This window comes from Tamandua tetradactyla, chromosome 9 (genome assembly GCF_023851605.1).
Source record: "Tamandua tetradactyla isolate mTamTet1 chromosome 9, mTamTet1.pri, whole genome shotgun sequence".
NCBI lineage: Eukaryota > Metazoa > Chordata > Mammalia > Pilosa > Myrmecophagidae > Tamandua > Tamandua tetradactyla.
Genome location: NC_135335.1, coordinates 16,350,976 through 16,371,305, shown reverse-complemented (window position 1 = coordinate 16,371,305; position 20,330 = coordinate 16,350,976). Strand labels below are relative to the sequence as shown.

Here is a 20,330-nt window from a genome sequence, read left to right as displayed (position 1 = left end):
CTTTATAAATGAGAGAACAGGTTCAGAGATGTTAAGCCACTTGCTCTTGACCACACTGCCTGTAGAGAGCAAGGCTGAGAGGTGTCCTTGGATCTTTCTGACATCAAAGCTTGTGCCTTACAGGAGGAAAAGTCACCTAGTTCATTTTCCTCAGGATGGCAGGGATGGAGTCTCTGCTATGGCAGCTCTGTGCCAAATATAGAGATGCAAAGAAGAGGCATCCACTAAAGGTTCACAAGTTAATGTATGAATAAAAGAAAAGGAGAGAGTGAAAGAGAAACTATGAGAATTTGGAGAAAAGACTAGAAACATCCCAAGTACCATCAACAGAGTAGTGGTTAAAAAAAACCATGGAATTGCCTCATAATGGAGTATTAGTCAAAGGTGATGAAGAGTGAGGAAGTGCAGAATAGGGGTCACATTGTGTAAGAAAGAGGGAAAATAAGAATTTATCCACATTGCTTGTATATACATAAACATTGGAAAGAGAAATACCAACCTTAAAAAAGAAAGAGTTATCTTTGAGAGGGGAGAAGTATTGGCAGGACAAGAATAAGAGTGAGATTTCCGTGGACCTACTTTAAATACAATTTTGACTTTGAAACATAAAACGTAAATAAGACTAAAGAGCCATCCAAATCCTTAACACATATAAGGACAATTATTTGATAAGTAAGTCAACTTTTTTTTTTTTTTGCCTTTTTTTGTTTGTTTGTTTGTCTGTGACTAAAGGAAAGGCCATTGGAATTGGTGAATAAGGGGTACCTGGTGCCCTTCCAGCTGGTGCTTTCTGAAGGTGGAAGGAGGGCCTCTGGGAGTCAGCTGGGCTTGGCCAAGGCTTGGAGAGAGGGAAAAGGCAGAGTGTGAACAATTCATTTAAAAGGTTTGGAAGGGGAAGATGAGAAGAACCAGGATGCAGTCAGGAAGCTCAAGGGAGTTCAAACAGGTTTCAAGCTAAGGGATATATGGACATGCCTGCTGGCTGGGAGGTGTGGAGGAGTGAAGAGAGACTGTTCATCAATGGACATGAGGGCCTTGTGGAAGGAGTCCTGAAAGGATGGGGAGGCCCAGGTGAGGGGTGAGGAGGAAGGGGAGTCAGAAGCAAGAGGTCTCAGCTCTGCTGGGGAGACGAAAGGTGTGGTGGGATGGGGGTGGATCCCTAGGAATGCTAAGAGAGATGGCAGGGGATGCAGTTACTGTTTGCTGAGAGTAGGGGAGCAGGACAGGACCCAGCATTGAGGAGGGTAGAGAATTTCAGAAGACTCTTTCTCGGGGACTCAGAAAGAAGTCTATGAGAGCTAAAGGAGTGTGTTGCCAGCCAATGGCAGAGAAAGGCTGTCCCTTGCCCTGATCCATCCCAAAATGGCCAACTCCCCACTCCCACACACCAGATCCACATGCCCCTCCATGTGGCCTTCCTAGTTGACTGAGCCCATTCTCTCGGCCTGACCTCTGTAACAGTAAACCCAAATGCCACAACCACCTTGTGGGAGAAGCATACGGGACAGACTCACTGCTCCAGGGAATTCCCAGCCCCCACAAACAACCCAGAGGCAGAAAAGAAAAGGGGGGGGGGGAAGCATATATATACTGGAGGCATCTCCAAGCCAAGAGTGGAAGGGATCCAGAAATTGGTTCACAGGTCACTTCTCTTCCTCAGTTTCTTCATGTGTAAAGCCTGGTGATCTCTAGGGTCCCTTTCCGCTTTGATATTCTAGGCATTCTGTAGCTGCTCAGATGATCTCTGTGGCCAAGAGAAGTTGAAGAAAGCTCTGTGGAGATAAGGTGGGGTGCATTCAGGTGAGAAAGGGAATGGAGCTTTTTAAACTAGAGAGGGAGGAACTGTAGCTTTATTTATTTGTTGTCCTCTTTCCCATCTGGGAGTCAGTCCTACCTTTTTCATCTCTCTTCCCAGTGTTTGCCCAGATGTCTCTCGGGACTGGGGCTGCAAGTACTGAGGCAGCTGACTGGTGGTCTGAGGGGACTAATGTGGGAGCAGGGTAGGGTAATAGGAGAGGGAGACAAAGGAAGCAGCTACGTGGGGCCAACTACATTTCCTGCCTGCCCCCGCACCACTGCCTGCCAATACTCTCCCAATATCCTAAGTAGCAGTCCCTTAGGCTCCTGTTAGTCAGGCCTGCTGAGTGCCCAACTCCCTTGGGACCAGCCCCCGTACCCCCCAGACTAATCAGTCCTTCACTCCTTGAGTGCATGAGTGTACACACACACACACACCTATTCCCTCCCAGAGCCCCAGGCCCCATTCCTGTATTAATTAATTAATTAATTAATTGTGGTATTAATTATCAGAGGAGGAGAGGGAAGCCCAGTCCAGCTGTCTGTCAGCAACCAAGCCTGAAGTCACCCAGGTCTTGGGCCACCCTGGGTCCACTTCCAAGTTACTAGGCCTCCTGCTCCCTCATCCTCCAGGTCCCCAGATCCCAGCCCAAGCCCAACCCCATATCTTGGAATCTCTACCTCATTTAGTCATGGTGTTGCCATCAGATAGACCAATATGGAAACCTTCCTTTACCACTTAACTGGGTTAGATACCATAACTCCCTATGCTCCTCTATTATTACCATCAACCATTTGGGGGTAACTATTTGTGTGTTTTTGTGTCTACCACTCATTGATCCTATCTGAAGGAATGGGCCATCATCCACTCAACTGCTCAAATTAGAATCCTGCTAGTCATCTTCCCTCTCATCCAATCACTATCCAATTCCTGTCAGTTCTACCTCCTATAAATATGTCAGTCCTTGTCCACTTGCTTCTAGATACTCACCATCACCCAAAGCTGAGACATCATCAGTTCCCCCAGCTCTTCTGATTTAGGCTTTGCCTAATGTTGACAAGTGCTAGCCTTAAAAATGCAAATACCATCTTGTCAACATCCAGCTTAATATCCTGTCTTAGTTTTCAGGTTACTGTGATGAATATCACACAATGAGTTTGCTCAAACAACAGGAATTTATTTGTCTCAGGGTTTAGGAGGCTGGAAAGCTTGCTTCCTCCTGGTGCTGTTATGTTCTGGCTGGCTGGCAATCCTTGAGTTCCTTGGCTTTCCCATCATATCCAGTATCCTCCCCTTTCTCTTCTGGGTTCTGTTGACTTCCAGCTCCTTGCTCTTCCCCAAAGTTTTTTAAAATAAGACTTTCAGTAATAGGAATAAAACCTATCTTAATTTAGTTGGCCACACCCTATCTCAAAGTAACATCTTCAAAAGGTCTTATTTATGATGGTTGACACCTACAGGAATGGGATTAGTATTAAGAAAATGTTCTTTTTTTCTGGGGTGCATAATTCAAACTACCACAGACTCTTTAATGGCCCACCATGGGCCTGCAGAAGATCAAGTTCAATCTCCTTAACTCAGCTTACAAGCCACAAAACCCTAGCCTCTGCCACCAGCCCCGCCTCACAGCATACTTCCCCTGATCTTTCTGTTCCAATGCACTGACCTTCACTTCCAGCATTTGTACACACTGTTCTCTCAGCATAAAATACTCCTTCCATCCTGAAACCCACACCATCCCCTTGACTAACTCTCATTCATTCTTCATGTCTCAGATTAAATGTCACTGCCTCCAGGAAGCACTTCATGACCCCTTGATGTGCTTTTACAGCTCCCCAAATATCTCCATTCATCAGCATGCTACCCTTGATAAGTACTCGTGCATTATCTATCTTTCCACCAAAATGTTATGTTTTATGAGGGTAGATACCTTGTCTTTATCTTCAGAATCTGATACTAAATGGATCCCTCAAAATATTTTTGAATAAATAAATGCCTACTCCTGTCTTGACTCTACCCCTAGCCTAACTCTGGGACCAACTCTCCTTACAGCCCAAGTCAGATCTCTCCTGGCAGCCCAAGACTGGCTGGGATGCCTAGAGAGGAATACACCTTCAAGAACATCCAACTTATAAGCCCATCAGACTGAACCAAAGCATCAGTGCTGGATAGGCTCAGACAACAGAGAGGCTTCTGAGAGCTGAGAGTTAGAAGGATGGAAAGGATAACTGGAAGGACTTCCTAGAGGAGAAGCAAAGTATGGGGTCTGGGAGAAGCTTGCAGAGACTAACCTAGCTGGAGCACAAGATTGTTCAGAGGAGGGAGGAGAGGGAGAGCTGGACAGACAACTTGAGATCAGTTTGTGAAGGGCATTGAATGTCAGGCTGAGGAGCTTGGTCTTTTTTTCTGCCCTCAATGGGTGGTGGTGGGTTGTGGTCAGTGACTGCTTCTAAGGATGGCCAGATGTAGTGTTCTTTGCAAAGTTAATTCTGACTACCAGTTAGAGTGGCTGAAGAGAAAGGTTGATACAGAAAGAACATAAATGGTACAATTATAAGAAACAGAAAATGAGAGAGAGAAGTTGGGTTTGACCTGTAGGAGGAGGGTTAGTAATGGCAAAGTCTCCTTTGAGGGCCAGAGGGGAATGAGGTGACCTGGGTGAGCTCCATCGCCTAGCTGCCTGGGCCCAAGCAGGTCTAGTGGCAGCTTCACTGAAGTAGCATGTCTGCCCTTGGCTGCTGATTAGATATGAAGGTGAGGAAGAGACTCCCTCTAAGGGTTATGTGCCATAAGGCTGGTGGCTGGTGGGACCATTGGCAGAGGATGAAGAGAACTGACTTGAGACCAGAAATGATGAACGTGGCTTTGAAGATACTAAGTTTGCCATGACTAGGCATGATTTACAACAGACAGAATTAACAGGAAGTAGCTCAGGGGTATAAATTGGGCTTGGGATGTGGGGTTGGGAGATAGATCTCCCTTCTGCAACCCTACTATCCCCATCATTTGTATTTCCTTTTGGCCAATGTAATTTTTTTAAACAAAGTAGCAGCATAATACAGAAACAAAGTTATTCTTTAATGATATAACATGGTAAAGATGTACCACCATGGACCTACCAGTGACAATATAGGGCTGCAATGATGTAAGCCAGAAACAGGACAGACATATGGCAGCTTACCAAATACCAACCAGGAAGTGATGGGTTAAGGTCCTGGTTAACAATATGGTGCTATATTGTGGTAATGAGGTAACTATGAAATAAGTAATACTGTAGTACTGTAATGACTGTAACAAAGCATACAACCCAGCAATGAAATGACAGCCTGATAGTGTGATCATGTTAACACAGTAATGAGGTACTGATATAATGATGCAATGACATGATGGCACACTGTGGTTATGATGTCATATGATAACAAAGTCTTAAAGGTGGCAGAGGATGAGGTAAGAGGGTAGAACTCTTAACCTAAGATCCAAGGCCCTGAGAATGGAGTGACAAAGTCCTTTTCAGATAGAAAAGGAAGTTCCCCCAGAGCTCTAGGAGTAGCTTCTGGAAGGATGTTTCAATCTAGGGCGGGAAGGAGCTGGGCCAAGAAGGGAAATTGAGAAGGCAAGAAATAGTGGTGGCTTTGCAGGACAGGACACAGCTCTGACTGCCAGCCGGAAGGGAAGGACCTGGTCTTGGGATCAGAAGGAGGCAGCCCCTGACTGTGGAGTGGTAGCTAAGCAGCCCCAACAGCATCCAGTGCTCACAATGAGTGCACACACAGCCCAAAAGTCTCCTCCAGGAGCTGAAAGGTATGGCAAATCCCATTCAATACTTGTAAGATTCTTGGAATCATCACATTGATGAGACCATCAAGGAAAACCCAGGGCTAGCAGTAACACAATTGAAAGCAGCTCCCATTTATCCAACTTTTACCATGTGTCAGACACTTTGCCAAGTGCTCTTCACATTATGTCATTTCATATTCACAATAACACTGTGAAGAAGGTTTTATTTATATTTTACAGATGAATGTGATGAGACCCAGAGAAGTTAACATATTTTCCCAAAGTCACATAGCAAGCAAGGGCCAGAGCTAGAATTCAAACCCAGATCCATTTATCTTTAAAATATATCCACGCCCCTGCTATTGGCCATCTTCTTTAAAGACTTATATGCCCTTCAGTAAGAGGCAAGCCAAGGGGCAGGCTGAGCCACAATATTACCATATAACATATTCCTAGGACATAACTTTTATTAAAAGTTTATTGATAAAATAGATAAAAATGTGTATAATAGGCAACAATTCAGCTAAGAAAGAAAAGAGAAATATAAGTACATATATTTATTTGCTTAGATTTATGGAAAGGTCAAGCAAAAACATTTTTAAATGGTCATCTATTGGAGAAAGCAAGAAACAAAGTTGAAAGCAGACATCACTTATTTTGTAGATTTCACTTTAGAACCATCTAAATATTTACATATTGACTCAACAGAATTAGGTAAGTAAATAAACAACCCCTAAAAAAAATAAAAATGAAAATGAAACAAATGAACCTATCTATTGAGTTATTGTCATAACCACATAGAAACTATTTCAAGTAATTTAAAATCCAGTAATTGACTGTAAATACATCCCAATGGGATGTACTCTAATAAAGCAAACAAGTAATGATTTTAATATTGTTGGAGGTTTTTGGAGTGGGAGAAACAAACAAAAAAACCAGATGGAAGATCAATGAAGAAAGTAAAATCCCTGTCACTCTCAATTTGAATTGGAAGTATCAGTAATAACTCTTGATGCATTTTATTTAAAATATATGTATATATTTCTTGTTTCTGTCCACTGAGAAAGACAAGAAACAATCACCAACTCAGTACAACAAGCACCACTAGCCCATATTGTGATCTTTAAATATCATTTTGCACTAAAAGGAACCAGGGCTCTTTCAGGAAATGAAAGATTCCAGGTCTGAAACAAGACATGTACAACATAAGCCGGGAAATCTTGTTATGTCATAAACAAGGAAACTATCAGAGACAACTAGGACAATGTTAAAAAGACTTCTAGATCCAAGTGAGTGGTTCAGTGATAGAATGCTTCCCTTGCATGTGAGAGTCCCAGGTTCGATTCCCAGACCATGGAGCCCTCAAAATAAATAAATAAATAAAAAGACTTAGGAACCAATTAGAGATTCCCACTGGCCGAAAATGAGACAATTTAACAGCAATTAAAATAATAACTGCAGTTGGTTGAAACTAATCAAAAATTTAAATTCATGACAACAAAATTATATGTCTTTAAAAACACCCTCTTTTTTGGAGGATGTTAGGGATCCAATTCAACGTTTGAAAAAATGATAAATAAAGAAAGAATCAAGCATTTCTCCCACCTTTTTATATGAACTGTACCTCAGAGGAACCGAATAGTGGGTGAGGGGAAGATTTTCTTTATAGAAGTCTCCCAGCTAATAAATGAGAAAGGAATGAATAGAATTAAAATATAACCACTTTGCAACCACTAATGAAATAATGGATCTAGGCAATGATCATCAATGGTTTTTAATTTCACAAAAAGAGACAACAGAAAGTTATGTACCTCCCAATGAAAATACACACACACACACACACACACACACACACATACACACACACACATTTATTTATTTATTTATTTTTCAAAAAAATCAAACCAGAATCTGGCCAAGTCTCTAGATATAACTACCAATTTACAGAAAATACTATGGCTAGAGGGAACACAAATATGCAATCTGCAAATTTCAGACTGGGAAACTTTGTAGGGCAAATAATGTGGCATATCAGCCAGGGTTCTCCAGAGAAATAGAACCATTAGAATATGTGTATGTACGTGCATGTGTGTGGGTGTGGGTGTATCCTTTGGTTCTTTCTCTGGAGAACCCTGACTAATATGCCACGTTATTTGCCCTATGCATATTTGCCCTAGAGCTTTATATACCAAGAGGTCAGGGGATATCTTAAGGAATTGGCTTATGTGATTATGGGGACTGGCAAGTTTGAAATTTGTATGGCAGACTGGCAGAATGGAAACACAGGCAGGAGTTGATGTTGTAATCTTGAGGAAGAATTTCTTCCACAGAAAACCTCAGTTTCTGCTCGTAAGGCCTTCGGCTGATTGAATAAGGCCCACCCACATTATTAAGGGTAATATCTTCTACTTAAAGTCAACTGGTTGTAAATGTTCATCACATCTACAAAACACCTTCTCAACAACATCTTGAGTAGTGTTTGATTGAACAGCTGTGTAGCATAGCCTAGCCAAGTTGACACAGAATTAACTATCATGCCTCGCTTTTTCAATAAAGAAATTATAGGGAGTGGAAACAAATAAACTGAGAGATTTAAGAGACATATCAACCAATTTCAATACATTTGAATCCTACAAGCAGTTAAAAAGAGGAGCAGAAAATAAAAAAGGAGGCGCAGGTGCAGGAGCAAGAGGAGGAAGAGGACAAGTTGTGAGGGCATCAGAGAAATGTAAATACTGCACTGATTGTACATTATGGAATTTTCTAGATGTGATCATGATATTAAGGTTTTATTTTAAACAGTTTTTATTGTGAAAATAAAACATATATTCATAAAAGCAATAAATTTCAAAACATATTGTAACAATTAGTTATAGAAGAGATTTCAGAGTTTGGCATGGATTACAATTCCACAATTTCAGGTTTTTCCTCCTAGTGCTCCAAGATACTGGAAACTAAAATAAATATCAGTATAATGATTCAGCATCATACTCAATTGTTAAATCTATCTTCTCTGTATAATCCTTCTTCCTTTTATCTTTCTCCCACTATTTAGGGGTATTTGGACTATGCCCATTTTCATGTTGGAAGGGACTGTCGATCATATGGGATGGGGGGTAGAATTAGTTGATGTTCTGGAGAGGTACCTCTGCATTTCAGGACTTATCTGGCCCAGGGACCCACCTAGAGGTTGTAGGTTTTGGAAAGTTACCCTAGTGCATGGAACCTTTATAGAATCTTGTATGATGCCCTAGGTGTTTTTTTTAGGATTGGCAGGTTTGGTTGGGGTTTGGCAAGCTATGATAGGTAGCAATGTCTAACTGAAACTTGCATAAAAGTGGCCTCCAGAGTAGCCTCTTGACTCTATTTGAACTCTCTCAGCTACTGATACCTTATTTGTTACATTTCTTTCCCCCCTTTTGGTCAGGATGGTATTGTTGATCCCACAGTGCCAGGGCCAGGCTTCAAGGTTATTTTTAATTTTTTTTTATTTTAGAAATATAAACTGAAATAGTTACAGGTTAAATTATATAATGTCTGGTATTTTCTATAAAATGACCTGGGGTGAGCAGCAGAGTCAGTTGGGGAATAGATGGAAAAAAATGGGACATAAACTGATAATTGTTGGAGCTGAGTTCATTGTACTATTCTCTATTTGAAATTTTCAACATAAACTTTAAAAAATTATTGTTATACTAAAACAAAATAGTTAAATCAGGGGGTAATTGTCTCCTCCATCTTGACTTCCACAAAGTTGGTTGCTGTCTTCAATTGCCCAGTTCCCCAAGTTGGTGACTCAAAGGAAACTGTTCTAGTTTACAAACTGCCAGAATGCAATATACCAGAAATAGAACAGCTTTTAAAAGGGGAGATTCATTAAGTTGCAAGTTTACAGTTCTAAGGCCTTGAAAATGTCCAAATTAAGGCACCAACAAGAGGTTACCTTCATTCAAGAAAGGCTGACGAAGTTCAGGGTTTCTCTCTCAGCTGGAAGGGCACATAGCAATGTCTGCTAGCTCTCTCCCAGCTTTTTGTTTCATGAAGCTACCCCAGGGGTGTATTGCTTCTTCACCTCCAAAGATCTCTGGCTGTGTGAGCTCTAAAGCTTTTTCCAAAATGGCTCCCTCTTAAAGGGCTCCAGTAAGCAACCCCATCTTGAATGGGTGGAGACACATCTCCATGGAAATCATTTAATCAAAAGTTATCACTCACAGGGCACGCCGCGTGGCGCCCACGCCCCGCAGCAGCCGAGCCGCCCGCCCTCCTTCTCCCCTCTCTTTCTCCGCCGGCCCGCCGCGCAGCGCCCATGCCCCGCAGCAGCCGAGCCGCCCGCCCTCCTTCTCCCCTCTCTTTCTCCGCCGGCCCGCCGCGCGGCGCCCACGCCCCGCAGCAGCCGAGCCGCCCGCCCTCCTTCTCCCCCCTCCTCCCCCTCCTGCTCCGGCTGCTCTCCAACCACCACGGTGCCCTCTTCCCCCGCCTTCACCGTGCTCCTCCGCCACCAGCCTCGACAGCCTTGCCGCCCTCACCTTTCCTCCTCCAGAACAGCTACTGGGGGAGTGGAGATAATACAGAGCAGCTCCCGGAGCCACGAGGGAGATCAAAGGGACAGCGTACCCCATCCTGGAACGGCTGACTATCTGGGAGAACCAGCTCCGGTGAGATCACCAAGGGGCACGGGCTTTCCTGGGTGGGACGGCAAGCGACCAGAGTCCCTCCCTTCCACCTTCCCGGGCCAGCTGGTAGAATTGGACAGGCGGTCCCCTTAGGCCGCGGCGGCTGGTGCCCCCACCACACGAGGCCCCCCGGAACAACTGAGATAGTTGGGTCGGAAATCCCCAGACTGCGGAGAACAGTGACCGGGGGATCCCTTCCAAACACGTGACTCCCCCGTCGGCTGGGAACAGTGCACTCTCCCGGGCTGCGACAGCTGGCGCCCTCCCGCCACGCTTGGTGCCCCGGGCTGACTGGCTAATTTGGCCGGACGCTCTCCTGTGCTGTGACGGCCGGCGACCCTCCCCGTGTTTGGAACCCCGGGCCGGCTGGCATTCTTCCAAGACGCTTCGGCTGCCGAACCTCCCCTACAGCGAGAGTTTTCCAGAGTTGAGGGACCCACAGCAACTTTCGCTGGTGGAACCCACAGACAGGCGTGTGCCACGAGCGCCACCTACTGGGCAGGATAGGAAGAACAGAACCCAGAGATTGCACAGAAAAATCTTTCAACCTGTGGGGTCGAACACCCGGGGAAATCTGACTAAATGCCCAGACGCCAGCAGAAGATAACGGATCACGCTCAGAAAATTGAACATATGGCCCAGTCAAACGAAGAAACCAATAGTTCAAATGAGATACAGGAGCTGAAACAACTAATGCTGAATATACGAACAGAAATGGAAAACCTCTTCAAAAACGAAATCGATAAATTGAGGGAGGACATGAAGAAGACATGGGCTGAACATAAAGAAGAAATAGAAAAACTGAAAAAACAAATCACAGAACTTATGGAAGTGAAAGATAAAGTAGAAAAGATGGAAAAAACAATGGATACCTACAATGACAGATTTAAAGAAACAGAAGATAGAATTAGTGATTTGGAGGATGAAACATCTGAATTCCAAAAAGAAACAGAAACTATCCGGAAAAGAATGGAAAAATTTGAACAAGGTATCAGGGAACTCAAGGACAATGTGAACCGTACAAATATACGTGTAGTGGGTATCCCAGAAGGAGAAGAGAAGGGAAAAGGAGGAGAAAAACTAATGGAAGAAATTATCACTGAAAATTTCCCAACTCTTATGAAAGACCTAAAATTACAGATCCAAGAAGTGCAGCACACCCCAAAGAGATTAGACACAAATAGGCGTTCCCCAAGACACTTACTAGTTAGAATGTCAGAGGTCAAAGAGAAAGAGAGGATCTTGAAGGCAGCGAGAGAAAAACAATCCATCACATACAAGGGAAACCCAATAAGACTATGTGTAGATTTCTCAGCAGAAACCATGGAAGCTAGAAGACAGTGGGATGATATATTTAAGTTACTAAATGAGAAAAACTGCCAGCCAAGACTCCTATATCCAGCAAAATTGTCCTTTAAAAATGAGGGAGAAATTAAAACATTCTCAGACAAAAAGTCACTAAGAGAATTTGTGACCAAGAGACCAGCTCTGCAAGAAATACTAAAGGAAGCACTAGAGTCAGATACAAAAAGACAGAAGAGAGAGACATGGAGAAAAGTGTAGAAAGAAGGAAAGTCAGATATGATATATATATAATACAAAAGGCAAAATGGTAGAGGAAAATATTATCCAAACAGTAATAACTCTAAATGTCAATGGACTGAATTCCCCAATTAAAAGACATAGACTGGCAGAATGGATTAAAAAACAGGATCCTTCTATATGCTCTCTACAGGAAACACATCTTAGACCCAAAGATAAATATAGGTTGAAAGTGAAAGGTTGGGAAAAAATATTTCATGCAAACAACAACCAGAAAAGAGCAGGAGTGGCTACACTAATATCCAACAAATTAGACTTCAAATGTAAAACAGTTAAAAGAGACAAAGAAGGACACTATATACTATTAAAAGGAACAATTAAGCAAGAAGACATAACAATCATAAATATTTACGCACCGAACCAGAATGCCCCAAAATACGTGAGGAATACACTGCAAACACTGAAGAGGGAAATAGACACATATACCATAATAGTTGGAGACTTCCATTCACCACTCTCATCAATGGACAGAACATCTACACAGAGGATCAATAAAGAAATAGAGAACCTGAATATTACTATAAATGAACTTGACTTAACAGACATTTATAGGACATTACATCCCACAACAGCAGGATACACCTTTTTTTCAAGTGCTCATGGATCATTCTCAAAGATAGACCATATGCTGGGTCACAAAGCAAGTCTTAACAAATTTAAAAATATTGAAATCATACACAACACCTTCTCAGATCATAAAGGAATGAAGTTGGAAATCAATAATAGGCGGAGTGCCAGAAAATTCATAAATACATGGAGGCTCAACAACACACTCTTAAACAACAAGTGGGTCAAAGAAGAAATTGCAAGAGAAATTAGTAAATACCTAGAGGCAAATGAAAATGAAGACACAACATATCAAAACTTATGGGACGCAGCAAAGGCAGTGCTAAGAGGGAAATTTATTGCCCTAAATGCCTTTATCAGAAAAGAAGAAAAGGCAAAAATGCAGGAATTAACTGTCCACTTGGAAGAACTGGAGAAAGAACAGCAAACTAATCCCAAAGCAAGCAAAAGGAAAGAAATAACAAAGATTAGAGCAGAAATAAATGAAATTGAAAACATGAAAACAATAGAGAAAATCAATAAGACCAGAAGTTGGTTCTATGAGAAAATCAACAAGATTGATGGGCCCTTAGCAAGATTGACAAAAAGAAGAAGAGAGAGGGTGCAAATAAATAAGATTAGAAATGAAAGAGGAGACATAACTACTGACCTCACAGAAATAAAGGAGGTAATAACAGGATACTATGAACAACTTTACGCTAATAAATACAACAATTTAGAAGAAATGGACAGGTTCCTGGAAAGACATGAACAACCAACTTTGACTCAAGAAGAAATAGACGACCTCAACAAACCAATCACAAGTAAAGAGATTGAATTAGTTATTCAAAAGCTTCCTAAAAAGAAAAGTCCAGGACCAGACGGCTTCACATGTGAATTCTATCAAACATTCCAGAAAGAATTAGTACCTACTCTCCTCAAACTCTTCAACATAATCGAAGTGGAGGGAAAACTACCTAATTCATTCTATGAAGCCAACATCACCCTCATACCAAAACCAGGCAAAGATATTACAAAAAAAGAAAACTACAGACCAATCTCTCTAATGAATACAGATGCAAAAATCCTCAATAAAATTCTAGCAAATCGTATCCAACAACACATTAAAAGAATTATACATCATGACCAAGTAGGATTCATCCCAGGTATGCAAGGATGGTTCAACATAAGAAAATCAATTAATGTAATACACCATATCAACAAATCAAAGCAGAAAAATCACATGATCATCTCAATTGATGCAGAGAAGGCATTTGACAAGATTCAACATCCTTTCCTGCTGAAAACACTTCAAAAGATAGGAATACAAGGGAACGTCCTTAAAATGATAGAGGGAATATATGAAAAACCCACAGCTAATATCATCCTCAATGGGGAAAAATTGAAAACTTTCCCCCTAAGATCAGGAACAAGACAAGGATGTCCACTATCACCACTATTATTCAACATTGTGTTGGAAGTTCTAGCCAGAGCAATTAGGCAAGAAAAAGAAATACAAGGCATCAAAATTGGAAAGGAAGAAGTAAAACTATCACTGTTTGCAGACGATATGATACTATATGTAGAAAACCCAGAAAAATCCACAACAAAATTACTAGAGCTAATAAATGAGTACAGCAAAGTAACAGGCTACAAGATCAACATTCAAAAATCTGTAGCTTTTCTATACACTAGTAATGAACAAGCTGAGGCGGAAATCAAGAAACGAATCCCATTTACAATTGCAACTAAAAGAATAAAATACCTAGGAATAAATTTAACCAAAGAGACAAAAAACCTATATAAAGAAAACTACAAAAAACTGTTAAAAGAAATCACAGAAGACCTAAATAGATGGAAGGGCATACCGTGTTCATGGATTGGAAGACTAAATATAGTTAAGATGTCAATCCTACCTAAATTGATTTACAGATTCAATGCAATACCAATCAAAATCCCAACAACTTATTTTTCAGAAATAGAAAAACCAATAAGCAAATTTATCTGGAAGGGCAGGGTACCCTGAATTGCTAAAAACATCTTGAGGAAAAAAAACGAAGCTGGAGGTCTCGCGCTGCCTGACTTTAAGGCATATTATGAAGCCACAGTGGTCAAAACAGCATGGTATTGGCATAAAGATAGATATATCGACCAATGGAATCGAATAGAGTGCTCAGATATAGACCCTCTCATCTATGGACATTTGATCTTTGATAAGGCAGTCAAGCCAACTCACCTGGGACAGAACAGTCTCTTCAATAAATGGTGCCTAGAGAACTGGATATCCATATGCAAAAGAATGAAAGAAGACCCATCTCTCACACCCTATACAAAAGTTAACTCAAAATGGATCAAAGATCTAACATTAGGTCTAAGACCATAAAACAGTTAGAGGAAAATGTTGGGAGATATCTTATGGATCTTACAACTGGAGGTGGTTTTATGGACCTTAAACCTAAAGCAAGAACACTGAAGAAGGAAATAAATAAATGGGAGCTCCTCAAAATTAAACACTTTTGGGCGGGCTGCGGTGGCTCAGCGGGCAAGAGTGCTTGCCTGCTATGCCGGAGGACCCCGGTTCGATTCCCGGCCCCAGCCCATGTAAGAAACAAACAAATAAACAAAATATAATAAAACAAGAAAATGTTTAAAGATGTTTCCCTTTCTTCCTCCCTTCCTTCCTTCCATCCTTCCTTCCTTCTCTCTGTCTTTCCTTCCCTTCCTCCCTCTCTCAAAAAAAAAAAAAAAAAAAATTAAACACTTTTGTGCATCAGAGAACTTCATCAAGAAAGTAGAAAGACAGCCTACACAATGGGAGACAATATTTGGAAACGACATATCAGATAAAGGTCTAGTATCCAGAATTTATAAAGAGATTGTTCAACTCAACAACAAAAAGACAGCCAACCCAATTACAAAATGGGAAAAAGACTTAAACAGACACCTATCAGAAGAAGAAATACGGATGGCCAAGAGGCACATGAAGAGATGCTCAATGTCCCTGGCCATTAGAGAAATGCAAATCAAAACCACAATGAGATATCATCTCACACCCACCAGAATGGCCATTATCAACAAAACAGAAAATGACAAGTGCTGGAGAGGATGCGGAGAAAGAGGCACACTTATCCACTGTTGGTGGGAATGTCAAAGGGTGCAACCACTGTGGAAGGCAGTTTGGCGGTTCCTCAAAAAGCTGAATATAGAATTGCCATACGACCCAGCAATACCATTGCTAGGTATCTACTCAAAGGACTTAAGGGCAAAGACACAAACGGACATATGCACACCAATGTTTATAGCAGGGTTATTTACAATTGCAAAGAGATGGAAACAGCCAAAATCTCCATCAACAGAAGAGTGGCTAAACAAACCGTGGTATATACATATGATGGAATATTATGCAGCTTTAAGACAAGATAAACTTATGAACCATGTAATAACATGGATGGACCTAGAGAATATTATGCTGAGTGAATCCAGCCAAAAACTAAAGGACAAATACTGTATGGTCCCACTGATGTGAACGAACATTCGAGAATAAACTTGAAACATGTCATTGGTAACAGAGTTCAGCAGGAGTTAGAAACAGGGTAAGACAATGGGTAATTGAAGCTGAAGGGATACAGACTGTGCAACAGGACTAGATACAAAAACTCAAAAATGGACAGCACAATAATACCTAATTGTAAAGTAATCATGTTAAAATACTGAATGAAGCTGCATCTGAGCTATAGGGTTTTTTTTGTTTTTGTTTGCTTGTTGGTTTGTTTGTTGTTATTGTTTTTTACTATTACTACTACTTTTATTTCTTTTCTTTATATTAACATTTTATATCTTTTTCTGTTGTGTTGCTAGTTCCTCTAAACCGATGCAAATGTACTAAGAAACAATGATCATGCATCTATGTGATGATGTTAAGAATTACTGAGTGCATATGTAGAATGGTATGATTTCTAAATGTTGTGTTAATTTCTTTTTTTTTCTTTCCATTAATAAAAAAATAAAAAAATAATAAAAAAAAAGTTATCACTCACAGTTTAATGGGTCACATTTCCACTCAGCAATATTGAATGAGGATTAAAGGACATGGCTTTTATGGGGTACATGAGAGATTCAAACCAGAACACTGACCAACCCAAAAGAAAAGATTTCTAGATACTAGCAATGGGGTGCCCCCATAAAATTCACACCTGATCACATTTCAGTGGTGTCCACTAATAAGCAAGTTCTGAACATGTGTGCAGCTTCCATGCATCCTTTTAGTGTCTTATGATTTTGTATTATGGACAAGAAACGATACCAGTTGTTTGGAGGAAGTTTCTAACATAAAAGACAAAAGCCAGAATTAACTGCCACAAGAAAAAGAAATTGAAAGAATCAAAGGCAATTCAGGAAAGAGAAGTAAGCAAATGAACAAACCCAATAATTATTAGCCTTAGAGAGGTAAAAGAAACTCACAGCCATGAAACAATAACAGAGTGTATTTTAAAGCCACATTCAAACAATAAGCTGGTAAATTTGTTTATTTGTTTATATTACCAGAAGTAAAAAAATTCAATAAAAGGTTTCAAAATAAAGTAGAGAAAATCACCCAGAAAGTAAAACAAAGAGTACAGAGATGTAAATTAGGAAAGAAAAAATTAAAAACTAAAGGATAAATACAAAAAGTGCAAATAGGCGGGCCGCGGTGGCTCAGCGGGCAAAGTGCTTGCCTGCTGTGCCGGAGGACCTCGGTTCGATTCCCGGCCCCAGCCCATGTAACAAAAACGGAGAAACAGAATACAATAAAACAAGAAAATGTTTAAAGATGTTTCCCTTTCTTCCTTCCTTCCTTCCTTCTATCCTTCCTTCCTTCTCTCTGTCTTTCCTTTAAAAAAAAAAAAAAAAAAGTGCAAATAGTTTACTAATGGGAGTTCCAGAAAAGGAAGACAAAGAAAATGGAGGTGATAAGTTATATATAAAAAATCCTACAGAAATTTCCCAGAAACATGGGACATGAATTTCTAGATTGAAATACCCAGCACAATGGGCTCACAAAGTCCCACACCAAAGTACATCATCATAAAATTTTAGAACAGCCAAAGGATAAAAAGAAGTTTCTAATATATTCCAGAATAAGAGAAAGCAGAAAAGAATCAAATACAATAATTTGGAAATAAGAATAGCAACAACAGACTTCTCAACAACAACAATGGAAGCTATAAGATAATGGAACAATACTTCCAAAATTCTGAAGAAAATTATTTCAAGTCTAGAATTCTAAGCCCCACTAAAATATCAATCAAGTATGAGCATCAAATAAAATCATTCTCAGACATCCATAGTCACCAAAAATTTTTCTCCCATATATCCTCTCATAAGTTACTGGAATATATTTACTTGCTTACTGTCAGAAAAATGTCACTTTCATGAGGGTAGGAGTTTTTTGGTTAATTCCATGTCCCCAATATGGGATTCATGTGGGATTGTCATTCCAGCCTGTCAAGATCATTTTGAATCTCAATTCTGTCATCCAATATATCAGCAATCCTGTTCCTTTTTTTTCACCTGTAAGTGTGATGAGCTGGACACCTACATCTTCATCTCAGTCACTCTAGAAACATTGCATGGCCAGGGCTGATAAGTGTTGAAATGATAAAAGAAGTTGCTGGAGAATGTTCTCCATCAAAGCTGAATGAATATACTGCACAAACGCAGATTTTACAATCATTAAAAAAAAACTGAGTGAAGAAGCCAAAAGGGGGAACAGATGATATTCTTACTAGGTAAAAGACCTAACGCAAGAGACAACTGAAGGGAATTCCCACAATGATGGAGAAGTAAAGTCTAATGATGACAGTTGGGCAGCAGATCTATAGAGTAACCAGTACAATTAAGAATAGGAGCAGGCACACCACGTACAGTTTTGTAGGCTGTTCTCTAATCAAAGATGTCTGGTTTAGGGGCCATAAATGAGAACTGAAATCCATTTTGCTCTTTGCTTGATAAGACTACTCCCTGATGAGGAGTGGCAACAAACCTAAAGGAAGAGGACTCTCTTACTAATTGGTTTTCCCAAAGACAGCAATATTTTGTAACTTGTTATCTGAGGAATACAATTCATCTGTCTAGAAGAGTGCCTTTTACTAATGTATTCAAAAGGTCTAATTATGTTAATGGTGGCCCAGAATGGAAAAATTATAGATTCAAGAATCATCCACCAATAAAAAATATTATAACAATAGATTATAAAAGGAGTTTCATATTTCTGTTGGGAATTTTCAAATGAAATAGTGATAAATAATTAAAAACTTATATCGCACAAAAAAAACTTAGGCAATTTTTAACTCCAAGAAAAACAAAAAGCCATAGAAGAAATAAAATATAATGAAAGTCACAGTGTACATAACTGCAAAGAAATATTTACAGACTTATATATGTAAGCATGAGATGTGTATTTCCTTCCAAATTGTGATATAAGAATTTTGGGAGAATGGATAAAGATAAAATGAATAGTAGATACTGGTATAAGAGAGTTCAACCTTCATTTCCATAGTAGGTAGTCAATAAATATTTTAAAAAGGAAAAGTCAAAATAACAATATAAGCATGATATTTGTATAGAAATAAGAAAATAAATACCAGAAGATAGGGCTAAACAAATTAAAATGGCTTCCTGTTGGGAGCTGAGGGTATAGCTATAACCTCGTATTAGCTTGCTTTTTGAGCTTATGTACAAACCTATTTTTTTGACAAAAAATTCAAACACAAAAGAAGAAAGAATAGTACAATGAACTTCCATATTCTAATTACCCAAATTTAGCAATTACCAAGAGTCTGCCACACTTGTTTCATGTAAGCATATTTATTTTAAAAACTAAAATTTTTAGAAGTATATCCAATAAATTAATGATTTGGCTACCTCTGAAGTATGTGGCCGATGTAGGGGTTGGAGGGGAGGGACAAGGAAGAACCTTTTTTCATTTAAACAGTTTTTGTTTTATTTTTATCTTACAAATACTTGTGCACTGTTCTGACACTTTTCATTCATTTAATTCTCATAACAATATAATAAAGATAATAGTATTTCTATTTCACAGAAGAATTGCCTTTAATTTGAATGTTTTCCAATGAGCAGGTGTTCCTTTTAAAATAGCAATAAATAATAATAAAAAGATAATGGGCCATAAAAATATATTACCCTTCTCACATGACAACCCTTTGGTTATTTGAAGTCTTTTCTTCTACAGTATAAAAAGTCCCAATTCCTCCAGTGATGCCTCAAAGGTAGAATGATTAAACATTCCAGTTATTAATAACACTTTCATTATTGTGTGTCCAATTTAGGTAATAAATTTTATAGTCATTCTTGTCATAGAATTTGGTGTTTTGATCCTTCACCATTGGGTTGCTCTCTCCTAGACATTATTGATAAGAAAAACTCCCAGCCCTGGATCTAGCAAAATATGGGACCCAGTGGATCACTGACCTTCCTTAATCCAGATTACTGCATCCATTGAGGAAGGTTGGGAGTCTTCATATTCCTGGCAGTGCCACACAATCAGCTCATATTGAAATTGCTGTCAAATAAAACTAGTTCTTTCTCATGAGATTCATTCTTAAAGTATGGGCTCTGCACTCCATACGTGTGCCTCTGATCTTTTTAACCTGCCTGTTGGATCGCAAATCTACCCCTTTTACATGCCATTTGTTCATGTGGGATTGTCATTCCAGCCCATCAAGATCATTCTGAATCTCAATTCTGTCATCCAGTATATTAGTGATCCTGTTCCTTTGTGTCGTCTGTACATGTGATGAGCTGGACACCTACATCTTCATCTGAGTCACTGATAGAAACATTCATGGCCAGGGCTGAGTCACAAGTACAAAGAACTCTTGCCTCCCAGACATCAGCCTTTTCAGCACACCTGTTCAAGTACAGTAAGTCACAGT

At 40.0% G+C, this 20,330-nt stretch overlaps 1 long non-coding RNA gene across 1 annotated transcript in view; it reads right to left on the bottom strand.

The window, feature by feature from the left end:
* Positions 1-761: 761 nt before the first annotated feature.
* LOC143645906 (uncharacterized) overlaps positions 762-20,330 on the bottom strand; it is a 36,347-nt gene continuing 16,778 nt past the window's right edge. Inside the window, exons 3-4 of the long non-coding RNA XR_013157209.1 lie at positions 1,592-1,772; positions 762-838 (exon numbers count right to left, since the gene is read on the bottom strand). This is a non-coding gene — a long non-coding RNA (uncharacterized LOC143645906). The remainder of the gene's footprint in view (positions 839-1,591; positions 1,773-20,330) is intronic.